Raw genomic sequence first — 14,875 nt, 5'->3', positions numbered from 1 at the left:
GCTCCGTGGCATGTGGGATCTTCCCGGACCGGGGCACGAACCCGTGTCCCCTGCATCGGCAGGCAGACTCTCAACCACTGCTCCACCAGGGAAAGCCCCTCTCCCTCACTTTTGAGGGACAGTTTTGTTAGAGTTCTCAGTTGACAGTATTTCTCTTTTAGCACTTCATATATATATGAAGTATATATATATATATGTGTGTGTGTGTGTGTATATATGTAAGTGTATATATATATACGTGTATGTATGTATATATATACATGTGTGTGTGTATGTATGTATATATATATATATATATATATATATATATCATCCTTCTGCCTCTGGCCTGCAAGAATTCTGCTGAAAACTCTGCTTGTAATCTTGTTGAGGATCCTTTGTATGGGATGACTCATTTTTTTCTTGTCGCTTTCATGCTTTTTCCTTGTCTTTGGCTTTTGACAGCCTGACTATAATGTGTCTTATATTGGATTTGGGGGGGTTATTTTACTTAGAGTTTGCTGAGCTCCTTATGTTTGTATATCCAAATTTTTCCTTAAATTTGAGAAAAATTTGGCTATTATTTCCTCAAGGAAATGCTCTCATTTTCTGTCTTCTCCTTCTTGAACTCCTTTAATGTATATATTGGTCTACTTGATGGTACCTCCTAAGTCCCTTAGGCTCTGTTAACTTTTATTTGTTCTTTTTCTTTTTTTCTTTCTTTCTCCTCAGACTTGATAATTTCAAATGACTTGGATTCAAGATTCCTGATTCTTTCTTCTGCCTGTTTGAGTCTGCTGTTGAATTCCTTTAGTTAATTTTTCAACTTGGTTCTCATATCTTTCAGTTCTATCATTTCTGTTTGATACCTTTTAACTGTCTATCTTTGTTGATACTCTCATGTTTTCAGATCTCATTTTCCTAATTTCCTTTAGCTCTTTGAGCATATTTAAGACAATTATTTAAAGTCTTTTTCTAGTAAGTCCAATGCCTTTGTTTCTTCAAGGATGGTTTCTGTATATTTATTTTATTCCTTTAAATGAGCCATATTTTCCCATTTCTTTGTACTCCTTGTGATCTTTTGTTGAAAATTGGACATTTGCATGTCTCCCAGTCTTTGCAGATTGGCTCTGTTCTGGGGAAGGCTTTCATTAATTATTAGGACATGTTCTGAGCCTTGGGATCAGTCTAGATGAAGCCTTAAGGTCTTCTCAATTCTTTTCCGATCATTTGTCTTCCCTGGGCCTGTGTGTGTGCTTTTTACAATTCCCTCTTATGCACAGCTGCTTTTAAATGTCTTAATTTCCCTATGAATCGGCCCCCTGTTTTCTCTCAGGACTTTCTGTTCTGTTTTTCTGTCCATAATCTTGTGCCCTAGGCATCTGTGAGTCTGAAGTCTCTCTGCAGCTATAAAAAGCTGTGCATACTGTTTCCTGCAGCTTTTCCTAGTTTGGTCCAACCTGTGCCTCTTTTGGCTGTCGGAGATCCAAATTAGGAGATACAGACACCATTCCCTCAGGACACCCCCAGAAAGGTTAGAACTTTGCAAATTACATACACTCTGTTCTGTAGTTCAAGGGTGGGAATTGAGAACCAGGCTACCACTTACCCCAAATTGTACCACTCCAGGACAGGGAGGGGTGGAGCAAGTATGAGTGAAGACTCCTTGAAATTTCCTACTGTTTTGAATGTGGGTTTTTCTTGATTGTGCATTTGCTTGGTTGCTATAGATCTTTTGTTTGTTTTCCAGAGCTCCTATAAAATTGTTTTAGCCAAGCTCTAGTTGTTATTTAATGTTTCTGTGGGGCAGTGAAGGCCTGTAGGTTTCTAGTCTGTCATCTTGCTGATGTTACTCCCCCAGTTTCAGTTCTGGCTTACTGACCATAACTGTCCAGATGCAAAACTATGAGCATATGGGGAAGAATGTGTCTATGACCGACAATGGCAATGTGGGACTAGATTTTAACGTAAGGGTAGAGATATGTATTGGTTGCTAAGTAAATTGGCGACAAGAGAAGCAGAATTACCAGGTTGACCTTTCTACTGTTTGCTGTGCAGTGAGTAATAAACTGTCTTATTCTGATATGAGTCTTGTTGTCTGGTTTTGGCACCTATGGAACAGTGGCAAGCCAACCTGTGTGCGTGCTTTGTCATCTTCTCTGTACTCTTGATACTCCTTGCCACCCTATGTGAGGTTGACATTCTTCTTTGACAGTGATGGTTGCCTTTAATTCTTGAATATTCAATTATAGAGTTTTTGTTGGTGTGTGTATATGTAGCTGTGTGTATGAGTTTGTGCTCATTTTATGGATCAGCAATTGGTAGTATGATGTCACTAGATACCCTAATGGTCCCCTAGAGCTATGGAACATATGGAATGTTGGCAGTTCTCCTTCAGATTGGAATTGAGTGTTGGAGTAATTTAACTCTGAAGGTGATGGGCCAGTCAGAGAACACAGCCTCTCTGAGACAGAGAGAACTCAACTAGTTCCAGTGGGATGTTGTTTGGATTGAAATTGTTGAAGAAGAAACCCAGACTCTAACTGACACAAATAAACATAAGATGAAAGTTGGGGAGGGGTGGAGGGTATAGACAATAAGGACAGCCTGTATGTATTTAATATTCTGCCGGCAGCAAAAGAAACAATCAATAGAATGAAAAGGTAACCCATGGAATGGGAGAAAATATTTGAAAATCATATATCTGATAAGGGAATATCCAAAATGTATAAAAAACTCATTCAACTCAATAGTGAATAAAGAATTTACTGTACTGTACTGTACTAACCGTACAGCCAGCCCAAACTGGCCCTGTCCTGTTTCTAACAAGATACTGAGTTGTTTTTCCGAGACGATACAATGAAATCACAAGCCATTCAGCCAAAGCGTGTTCAGAGGAGAACATTTTTATTTCAAATAACACAGGGAACCAAAGTTTCTCCTCCCCTATGGAACCAAAGGACCAAGACATGACTAGAACATGAATGCTGGAACCCTTTCGCTAGTGAAGAGTCCGTTGTCCAGGAAGTTCTGGTGCTGAAGCCCTTTTTACCATACCTTACCATAAATGACCAAATTCCGAAGTCCTCCAATCAAAACCTGTCCTGCCACTTGTGCCCCCCCACCTCATACCAGCCCTCCTTCCCTAACTCGTAAAAGTGTGACCAAACCCTGGATCAGGGAGACAGATTTGAGAGCCTTGCCTCCTGTCACAATGAAGTCTTTTCTCAAAAGCCGGTGCTATAGTAATTGGCTTCTATGCACATCCTTTTGCTTGGTAGCACCTCTTAGAATGTTGATCGTCAAAAAGATGAGCTGTAACAAATGCTGGTGAGGATGTGGACAGAAGGGAACCCTTGTGCACTGTTGACGGGAATGTGAATTTGTTCAGTCACTATGGAAAGCCGTGTGGATGTTCCTCGAAAAATTAAAAATGGAACTACCATATGACCCAGCAATTCCCCTTTGGTATATAACCAAAGGAAATGAAAACAGGATCTTGAAGAAATATCTGCGCTTTCATGTTCCTTGCAGCCTTATTTATAACAGGTAAGATATGTAAACAACCTAAGTCTCTGTCAGTGGATGAAGGGGTAAAGAAAATGTGATGATAAGCAAACACATGTACATACAGTAAAACATTTAGCCGTAAGAAAGAAGGAAATCCTGTTATTTGTAGTAACATGGATGGACCTTGAGGGCGTTATGCTGAGTGAAATAAGTCAGATGAGGAAAGACAAATACTGTATGATCTCACTTATTGTAGAATCTAAAAAAGCCAAACTCATAGAAACAGAGCAGAATGGTGGTGGACAGGGAGTGGAGGAAATGGGGAGGAGTTGGTCAACTTTCAATTATAAATAAATTGCAGGGATCTAATGTACAGCATGGTGATTATAATTAAAAATACTGTATTATATACTTGAAAGTTGCCAAGTAGATCTTAAATGTTCCTACCCCAGAAAAGGAAATTGCAATTACGTGAGGTGACAGAAGTGTTAGCTGAGGCTATGGTGGTCATCATTTCACAATATTTAAGTGTATCAAATCAACACATTGTACACCTTAAACTTATACAGTGTTATATGTCAATTATATCTTAATAAAGCTAGAAAAAAAATATTGTGCTGGGTAGCTTCCATACGTCACTCCTAATCTCACAATAGCCATTTGTTTTTAAAGAAAGAAAGATACATTTAATTTTATCAAAGCTTAAGACTACTCATGAAAAATTATCATTAATAAAAAGAAATGGCAAGCTAGACAGTGATGAAAATATTTGTAATAGAGGTATTTGTCAAAGAGCTCTTATAAATTAATAACAAGAAGACAAACACAATTTTTTGAAGCGAGCAAAAGCTTGTACAGATATTCACAGGAAAACCTAAATAAACGAATGGCCGGTCAGCATATGAAAAGTGCCCAGCACCATTAGTCATGAAGGAAATGCAAGTCAAAACCACAGAGAGATCTTACTACATACGAACCAGAATGTCCAAAGTTAAGACTAACAGTATCAAGTTGGGACAAAAATGTGGAGCAATTGAAGTATTCATATACTGTTGGTGGGAGTGTAAAAAGGCATAACCACTTTGGAAAACTGTGTGGCAGTGTCTAAGAAAGTTAAGCATCACCTACTTTATGAGTCAGCAATTCCACTCTTAGGTATAGTCTCAAGCTCAATAAGTGTATACGTGAATTAAAAGCCTTGCACAAAGATGTCCACAGCAGCGTTTTTCATAATAAACCCAAACTGAAAACTGCACTTGTTTATCTGCAGGTGAATAGATAAACAAAATGGTGGTACAATTTACAGAAAAGAATATTATAGAGAAAATAAAAGGAACAAATTACTGATACAACTGTGACTTGAAGAACCTCAAATACTTCGTCAAGCAGAAGCAGCCACAAAAGAGCACATACAGCGTCATTTCATTTGTGAATTTTGGAAACAAGCAAAAACATCTATGATGATAGAAATCAGAATAGTGGTTGCCTCTGGTGGGGGTAACAGATGTGGACTGACTGCAAAGAGGCACAAGGGAACCTTCTGTGGTGATGGATATGTTCCATATCTTGATTTGGCTGACGAATGCATGGATGTATATATTTATATAAATTTCAGATATATACTTAAGATCTATCCATTTTGCGGTATTTATATTGTCCCTCATCAAAAAAAAATCAGCAAAAAGTACTGAAGAGTGGACTTTAAGTAAACCAAAGCTTGTAAAAAACAATGTTAAAACAACAACAAAAAGATTTTAAATCCATGATCTAAGGAGGAATAATGAATAGGTATACCTCACTACTTGGCCTATTTCCACCTGCTCACCACTTTTGCTTCCATCTATTTGGCAAAGTTGAATGACTTTTACACAGTGGAGCACACATAAATAAGAGGGAGTTGAAGCCCAGGGGAACAGTATTCAGTGCTGTCTTTACCACTAACTTCTTTTGTGATCTTGGGCAAGTCACTTCCGCTGGACCTCTGCTTCCTCATCAGTAATCTCACAATAGCCTTGTCGTAAGACAGGTGCTATCATCAGTTCATAGAAGAGGAACTAGAGGCTCTATAACATTAGCTGATGTATCCAAAGTCACATAACTAAGAAGCAGAAACCTGGATTCAAACCTTGGCCTGTAGGATTCCAAGGTCTGTGCTCTCGCACTCTTTTTTGCTTCATCTCGGAGTTATAGTGTATAGTTCTGTGAGTTTTGGCAAGCATACGGTCAGGTAACCACTGTAGTCAAGCTGTAATGGTTTTCCCATAACGTGAAAAACCCGAACGAACTTTTTGGCCAACCCAGTAGTTCCCTTGTGCATACCTATTTGTAATCGATCCCCTGCAAACTCCAGCCTCTTGGAAGTACTGATCTGTTTTCTGTAGCTATAGTTGTGCCCTTTCTGTAATGTCACATAAGTGGAATCATAGTCTGTAATCTTTCAAGTTTGGCTTCTTTCGTACTGCATAATGCAGTTGAAATCCAACCACGTTTCTGCATGTATGAATAATTTCATTTTCTTTGCTAAGATTCCACTACATGGATGTAACATATAAGATTGTTTATCCGTACAAGAAGTGGTAGATATTTGGATTGTGTCTGGTTTGGGGTGACTATGTATAAGGCTACTATGAACATTGATGTATAGATTTTTGTGTGGACGTAAATTTTCATTTCTCTAAGCTAAATAGGAGTGGAATTGCTGAGTCATACGGTAAGTATATATTTAATTGTATAAGAAACTGCTAAATTGTTTCCCAAAGTAGCTATACCATTTCGTATTCCCGTAAAAAATAAACAATCCCAGTTGTCCTGCATCCTCACCAGTAATTGATATTGTCAGTTTTTGAAATTTTAGTAAGTCTAATGTTGTATAGTACGATGTCATTGTGATTTGAATTTGCATTTCCTTAATATCTGATTAAGTTGAGCTTCTTTTCATGTGCTTATTTGCCATCTTTTGCCGTATATGACATTTTCTTCAGATCTTTCACTCATTAAAAAAATTGGATTGATGGTTTTCTTTTTGAGTTTTTAGTTCTTTATGTATTTTGCATACCATTACATTATCAGATATGTGGTTTGCAAGTATTTTCTCCCAGTCTGTCACTTGCCATTTCATTTTCTTAGCAATGTCTTTTGAGGAGAAGTTTTTAATTTTGATGGAATCTAATTGATCAATTTTTTTAATGGTCTGTGCTTTTTGGATCCTATTAAAAAATCTTTGAAGTTGCAAAGATTTTTCTCCTATGTTTTCTCCTAGTAGTTTCATAGTTTTAGGTTTTATATATAGGTCTATGGTCCACTTCAAGTAAATTTTTAATATAGTGTGAGCTATGGATCAAAGTTCTTTTTTTTTCTCTTTGTACATGAATGTTCCATTGTTCCAGCACTGTTGATTGAAAAGACTCTCCATTGTCTATTTCATTGCTTTGGCACCTTTGCAGAAGATCAGTTGACCATATATTTATGGGTCTATTTCTGCACTCTATTCTGTTCATCTGTGTGTCTATCTTTTCACCAGTATGTATATACCACGCTGCAGTAATTCCTAAATCTTGACAGTAAGTCATCAAATCAGATAGCATGAGTCTTCCAACTTTGTTCTGCTTTAAAACTATTTTGGCTATTTCAAGCCCTTCTCTTTTCCATATAAATTTTAGAATCAGCTTGTTGATTTCTATTTTTTAAAGGCCTGCTGGAATTTTGATTGGAATTGTAATTATAGACTAATTTTGGGAGAATTGACATTTTAACAATATTGGGTCTTTGGACACATTTCATATCTCCATATATTTAGGTCTTCTTGACTGGTCTCATCAATGTTTTCTAGTTTTCAGCCTCTACATACTGCATATGTTTTGTTGGATTTATATCTAAGTATTTCATGTTTTTTTCTGGTGTTATTATACATGGTACTTTAAAATTTTAATTGTCTAAGTTTTACTTTCTTATAAATAGAAATTTTTGTATGTTGACCATGTGATGTCGCTAAACCTAAACTCGTTAGTTCTAGGACCTATTTTTGTGGATTCCTTGGGATTTTCTAAGTAGAAAATCATGACATTGGTGAATAGGCACAATATTGTTTCTTACTTTCCAATCTATATGTATTTTATTTCTCTTTATTGACTTTTTCCACTGATCAGGACTTCCAGTGCGATTTTAATTGGAGTGGTGAGAGTAAGCATCCTTGGAGGATCTTTAGGTGGATAATGGTCAATTTTCCACCATTATGTAATGAGGCTATGTGTAGGATTTTTTTTTTTTTTTTTGGTAAATGCCATTTATCAGATTGAGGAAATTTCCCTTTTATTTCTAGTTTGTTGAGAGATTTTATTATGAGTGATTATTGAATTTCGGCAAAAACTCATATCTGTTGATATGGTATATTACATTGATTTTCAAATCCATTGGATTTGTGACAGTACATAAGAATGAATGATAATAATTACTTCATTTATTCTGTGCTTACCATATGCTCACTACTTTTTAGTACAGAAATGTTGATTCCTTACCCTACCTGACTCACTTCTACTTCCACTGGAAGTGAACCTCCTAAGCTTCAAGGATATCAATCGAAGGAAAGCCTTTGGGAAGGGAATAAGGAATCACCATAGATATGTTAAATGGAACATGCCATGGTGAAATACATAAATACATTAGAAACTAGAGATTAAGAGGTAGGTAAAACTGTTACAGAATGCAAGTCCATGTGCCTGATGCACAGTGAGGCCAAACAAAGTGAAAAGTAGGAGTTTGGAGCCGAGAAAGGTTTACCGCAGGGCCACACAAAGAGATGGGTGGCTTGTGCCCAAAAAACCCCGATGTCCTTGAAGGGTTTCACAAAGCACTTTTAAAGGCCAGCTGCGGGAGGGGCGCGGTTGGTTGTTGCAAACTTCTTGGCATTGGAATCCTTTGTTCTTGCAGCCATCCATGTAGGTCAGGTCATGATGTTCTTGTAAACCTCCAACAAGACAAATGTTGTTCTCTGTTCTGCAGCATTTTCTCTCTATATGAATGGACACTTAAAGGTCAGAGCCCCAAGGATAGGCTATCCTGTGTATTTCAGGCTATAGGCAGCATTCTTTTACAAAAGGTGCAGAGCCACCATGACTAAGCACAGGCAACAGAGCACAAGGGTTATTAAAGTAAAGGAGCAGATCTAACATGGAGTCAGATTTGTTCTTCCCTATTATAAAACCATATCCTACCCTAAGACAAAGAAGAAGAGTAGAGCTTCTGGGTCGTTGAAAGTGTGGAGATTTGGGGACAGTGACGCATTTTGAGAGGGCGTGGGAGCTCCACACTCATTCCCACATACTTTGTCCCACACCTCTCTTCCATCCGGCTGTTCCTGCATTATAGCCTTTTATAATAAACCAGTGATCTAGTTCCGTAAGAAAGAGAGAAAATTAAGAAGAAACAGTAGTGGCAGTGACAAAAATGATAAATGCTGGACTGGAAGTGAGGGGTGTCAGAAGTGGTGCTTTATGATGTCTAAGCCACCCCAGGGTTACCATTGGCTGGAGCGGTGCCTTGATGACCAAACAAAGGGTAAGGGTGGGCCTCCTCACTGTCCTCAGCGAGGTATAGAGGGAGAAATCAGGAGGCCTGGGACAGACTGCTCGGAGGCTTCAACATGCCTGAGGTTACCAGCGAACCACAGGAGCTTAGCACAGATAAGGAACAACCAATCCTAAGCACAAAACAACCAGTCCCCGGTGGGCAACACCTGATCCTAAGCGCAGAACACCATCCAGGAGCACTGAAGAAAGGAAGGAGAGGATGACCCCCTGTCAGTGCAAGCTCAGAGACAGTACGGAGGTGCGGAAGACAGCCAAGTGGGTAGAAATGCCCCTGCAGGCGTGTACAACCAAAACATCTTCTGAAGCATCTATCACCCATTCAAGAAAGTGTAAGAGAAACAGAACTAACGATATTTGTCTATTACCACCAGCTGATGAAGAGAGCGAATCAAAATAAGAGCAGAATTAGCTGGAGCATAACCAAGAGACTGCAGGGGACTCCACCCATCTGAGTAATACACTGGGTAGAGAGAGGCCTGGAAACCTACAGCTAGCTACTGCCTCTCCAGAGGGGCCTGTGGAGAAATGGCCAACTATGTAGAGACCAAACGTTATACCAACCAGGTGCACAGATGGTGACGGTTAAAATCAACAAGACATGAAAAAAATTGTAAGAAGTGTAAGGGCACCTCTTTTGCTTCTCACACTTCTATTCCCATCTTCAATCAACACAAATATTTTGAGTACCTTTCTGTATACCAAGCACTCTGCTAGGTGCTGGGTATAGAATGATGACCAAGACAGGTAAGACCCTCACCGTTATGGGTTGTATAGTCTAGTGGGGAAGAGAAAACCTAATCAAGTAATCACGGGGTATCAAAACTGCAACTGTGTTAAATAGTAACTCTACGTGGTTTTACAATCTCGTTATGGAGGTCAAAGAAACTTTCCCTGAGAAAGCGAGGAAGAGATGAAATCAGGACTTCTACCAGGCCAGGGTGCCTGCCAGCTGCAGGAGGTACCATCCTCCTAGATGACAACCTGAATAGCTTCCCCAGGAGTCATATGATGTGATGGTCCTAAAGAGATTTACGATTGAATTGGGATCAGAAAGATGAGTAGGAGTGACTAAAGTTAATGTCCTGGGGGTTTCTTTCGAGGAAAAACATGTACGAAGTTCCCGTTGCAGACAGAATAAAGCATGGCAAGTAGGACGGTATATAAAAAGGCTAGTTAGATCGGAGCGCAAAGAGAGTGAGAGGGAGAATGTACAAAGAAACTTGGAGGAGGTAGGGGGAGCCAGAATACACGTGGCCTTACCGATGTTTTGGAGGAATTTGTTTTTAGCCTAAGAGCCATGGGTAGCCAGTGAAGACTTAAAGCAAGAGGACGGGGAGGGCATGATTTAAAAGATTTCTCTGCTGTGCAGAAAAATAATTCGTGGATTGGGGAGTGATGTGAGTAGACCAGTTTGAGCCTTTTGGAGTATTCCAATGTTCATATTCAAGGAGTGTAATGATGATGGTGGTACAACTGAAGTGGAAGCATTTAAGTGCACTGAAGAGGTAAATTTGATTTCAGTTGTATATGGGAGGAGAGGAGAGATTCAAGGATGACATCTAGTTTTCTATCTTACATAACTGGCTGGTTAGTGGTTCCATTCCCCAAGCGGGAACACTGCAGGCGGACCAGGTAAGGGTGGGGTTGGGAGCTGTCATCATCAATTCAGTTTTCAGAGACTTTGACTCTAAAAGATCCAAGAGGCGTCACGTAGGCAGTTGGTTATTCACGTTTGGATGAAAAGTGTTAAGAGCTTTGATTAGGATGTTGCCAGTGGAACTGAAGAAATGTGGCCATGAATTCAAAAGATCTTTAGAAGGTAAAATCAACACTGCTCAAATGGATTAAATATTGGGAATGAGGGAGAGGGAAGTGTCAAGGATGACATACATTTCTGACTTTCTGTAACTACATGGATAACCAAGATGAGTGATCGCTGCTTGGATGGAACAAGTATATGTTTGGATGCGGTTTCCTTTATGCTGTAGCTCCACGGAAACTGAGTGGAAGAATGGATGCATGAGGGAGAGTAGCTCCAAAACATGCATATGTGATAGAAATGTGTGTGCACTTTTGCTTTTCTTCAGCATTAATTAGGCCCAAGAAAAATTCTCAGTTGCTCATTACTTGTTCCCCCAAAGAGTAAGTAATCATTTCTAAGGCAGGCACTTCAAAACTGAAAGTCATCACTTTGCTCGGAGGTGTTTGTATATATCCTTTCAGCCGAGATACATATATTTCAGGGGCAATTATGTGATCTGAATCCATTTCAGTGGGAAATATTTTTCTTTGCATTTTCAGGGCTGTGGTTCTGCTTTATCAAAAGCCAAAGGAAGATCAGTCCTGAAGCTGGGAAATGACTTTGACTAAACACCTGTTAACAGCTTTTACTTTCTATGCTAGTCTACCATAGACTTGAGTTATCCTCATTAATTTGGCATCGCTGGCAATTATATAATTCTTCCTTCATAATGAAAATCCACTTGGGTTCGCCATGTAGACCATGGAGGTAATTAAAGTGGATTAATCAAAGGCCCTCATGATTAACAGTTTCTGACATACCCTCAAATCTACTGTAGGCACCAGGTGATGACAGCTGGCTGAGATTCTGTCTCCAGGACTGTTACCTTTTGAATATTAATGAAAGCAGGTTAAAAATGCTTCTTTGTGAAGGAGCATCTTAAGAAAATCTGTATACTTAAGTGGAACCCTTTCAGTGGAAAGGAGTAATCCTTTTAACCCCTCATGTCTTCAACAAATTATCCAGTGACTGGTTTCTCCCTGCGTCCCCTTTTCAAAGGTGGATAAAAGCGTCTACCAAGATCCTTCAATACTTTTCAACCAGTTATATCTGGAATGTAGGGGGCAGGGTGGGAAGTGTGGCCATTTGCAGGGCTTCTTGAATCGAGGCAGATGGAGCAGCTGACTAAGGTGACTTTGTTATTTTCTTGGTCCAGACCGTCCCTTTACTGGGCAGCATTCCATACCTGCAAAGAGTTACTCCTAGAACTTGTGAATCCATTTTCTTGAGGTACTGATAATTTCATCACACAAGCCTGAGAAAAGAACACTAAACTGGGAAACATGTACACAGCAGGGATTTCTTCGAGTGCCTGGTATCACTGAATTTTTGAGATGTGTACCTGGGGTTCAGTTTTTGTGACTTGCTGAAAATCTGCCAGTAGAATTAGCGGAAGGTAGGTGCAAAGTCTGATTTTAGGGTATGGCTTGGGTCTCTTGGATTAGGAACATTTTAACATAAGAACAAACTATTACATCTTTATTTTTTTAAAAAAAGAAACTGTTTATAATGTGCCTCAGTTTGTGTCTGACCTCTAGCCCACGTCTGTGCCTCATCCTGTCTCATTCCATCCCGTGCCTATGTTTTACTTTATTCCTCGTCCCATCTTTGATCACTACCTCAAAAATTGTCCTTGTCAAAATGTTCTGTTATCTCGCTTCTAGCTGTGATGTATTTATCCTGATGATCTTTCTGGAAGAATGTCCTGTCAGGCCTTACCCCCATCTCTTCTCCTCCACCATCTGTATTTGTCCGGTCCAGTGGGGGTGGCCCTTTCCCAAAGTCTGAGGCCAGGAAGGCACTTAAAAAATGCCTTTATTGATTAGGTCAAATGAGAAACGTTTACAATTCAAATAATATAGAAGAGTTCAAGGGAAGAAAATTCAAGTCACCTGTCATCCCACCACCCAGAGACCATCACCGTTAATACCCGGTGAACATTCTTCAGTCTAATATCAGATACGGAAATGAATGCAACTTTATATGCACAACGTTACGCAAACATGCCTTTTTATAACCTGTGTTTTCACCTAAAAATATTGAAGCCATCTCTCCTTGTCAATATATAGAGAGAGTTGTGCAGTCATGGATGTGTAGCTGTCCATCGTGTATACTAACATCCTTCATTTAATTGGATTGGCAGTTTGAACAGGGCAAATATTTGAAGAAACCAGCGTATCTTTGCTCTTGCTCTTCTGTCATATTTGCTTCCGTCTCCCCTTCTTGTGGTTTCCCTCTTTCATTCCTGCAGTGCCGAGGCCTCCCTGTAAGCTAATGAAAGCTTCAGCATATACTCCACTGGGACTGTCTGTCTGTCATCTGTGACCTCTCGTCACCTGAAAAAGGCAGCAAGACCCAAATATAGGAATTCCTAATGATGTCCCTCAGATGGGAAGGAGGACGTATTATTCAGCATTCCCTTTTCTTTTCCCTTTTCTTTTCATTACCAGCTTTCCGGAATGGCTGATCTTTGGGTTTTCTTCTTCTTCTTCTTTTTTTCTTTTTTTCAAATCACTTCCTAGCTCTTCCAGTTCCCCAGTCTTAAACTGTATTCTCAAAGGTTACTAGTGATTTTCTGATCACTAGATCCAAAGCCATCTTTTCTTCCTCGCCTCTGTGCCATGTCACAAGTATTAGCCTCTCCTTAGAGCTCTTTCCTCGTAGATTTGTCCTCCTACATTTCTGATGGTGCAGCCTCTGTTCCCTTTGATGGCTTTTCTTTCTGCTTTCTTACCATAGGGAGCTTAGAGACTCAATCTTTGGCCTTCTGTTCTTTTATCTTTACTCTCTTTTTTCGTTTCCCCCTAAACCAGGCTCCCTTCAAACTTCTCTGTGTCTGTCAAAGGTGACATCATTCTTTAAATCACTCAGACCTAACAGTTTGAAGTTACCTTTGACTGTGCTTTCCCTTCCTAATCCAGCCAGTCCTTACATCCTGTCAGTTATTTCTTCAAAATAACACTCAGGCGCTTTCATACACTGTAAATTGGTACAACCTCTTTGGAAGGCATTTGGGCACTAGCTATTAAAATCTAAAATGCATACGTACATGGTTTGACCTAGCAATTCCAATTCTGTGAAACTATCCTATGGGAATACGCAAGTGTGCCAACATATGTGAACAAGGGTGTACTTTGCAGCACTGTTCATAATAGCAAAGCCTAGAAACTTCATATAAGGCAACAGGCAAGTGGTTACTGGTACATCCATTCTATGGGGTGCAGCTATAAATAAGGACTAGGTGGGTCTATAGGTACTGACATGGAAAGATGTCCATGGCATATTAAGAGAAAAATATCCGTTTTTCTTGTATAATATCTTATTTTTGTATACACACCTCTATACACAAACACATACAGCCACATATATATTACATGTGTAGGAAAAAAAGGCTGTTAGATATGCACCAAACTTTTCAGAATAGTTACCCATAGGAGAGAGATTTGGAGGGAGGGTGGGGGTCTGTTTTTGCTTTCTAATTTATACATTTATAGTTTGTTTGGATGTCTTAAAAATATGCACATATTGCTTTTACAATATAATGATGCAAAATCTTTCCTATTATGTCTTCATTTCTTCTGGCCCAACCTCAAATTGGCGTCACCTGCAACAGTCTCCTAAAGCTCCAATTGCTTTCCTAGCCCTCTGACCATGGACGTTGAGAGCCTCTTTGAAATGAGAAGCATTACCTACCCTGGCTGTCTCCCCGTCTAAAGATTCAAAGGAAATAATTCACAGGATATGCATGAGCTTTGAAAAACTGCTAAGTACAGTGTGAACGTAAGGCATCACTTCTAACAGCGACGGGCAGCATCACCTAGGGTGTGATGTCTCAGAGAGGTCTGGGAGATCACACAAATAGCACCAATGCAATAACAGAACTGAAGCCCAAAGGGCAAAGCATTGTCATCCAAGGGCCTTCTTCAGCTTCCATTGATGAACCTCCCGAAACTAACTTTAACATTCACATCACCTTTGGTTTTGACTAGATAGCATTCAT

This window comes from Neophocaena asiaeorientalis, unplaced genomic scaffold, assembly GCF_003031525.2.
Source record: "Neophocaena asiaeorientalis asiaeorientalis breed wild unplaced genomic scaffold, Neophocaena_asiaeorientalis_V1.1 scaffold503, whole genome shotgun sequence".
In the NCBI taxonomy this organism is placed as follows: Eukaryota; Metazoa; Chordata; class Mammalia; order Artiodactyla; family Phocoenidae; genus Neophocaena; species Neophocaena asiaeorientalis.
The sequence above is the reverse complement of the archived record's forward strand: the minus strand, read 5'-3'. Positions refer to the sequence as shown.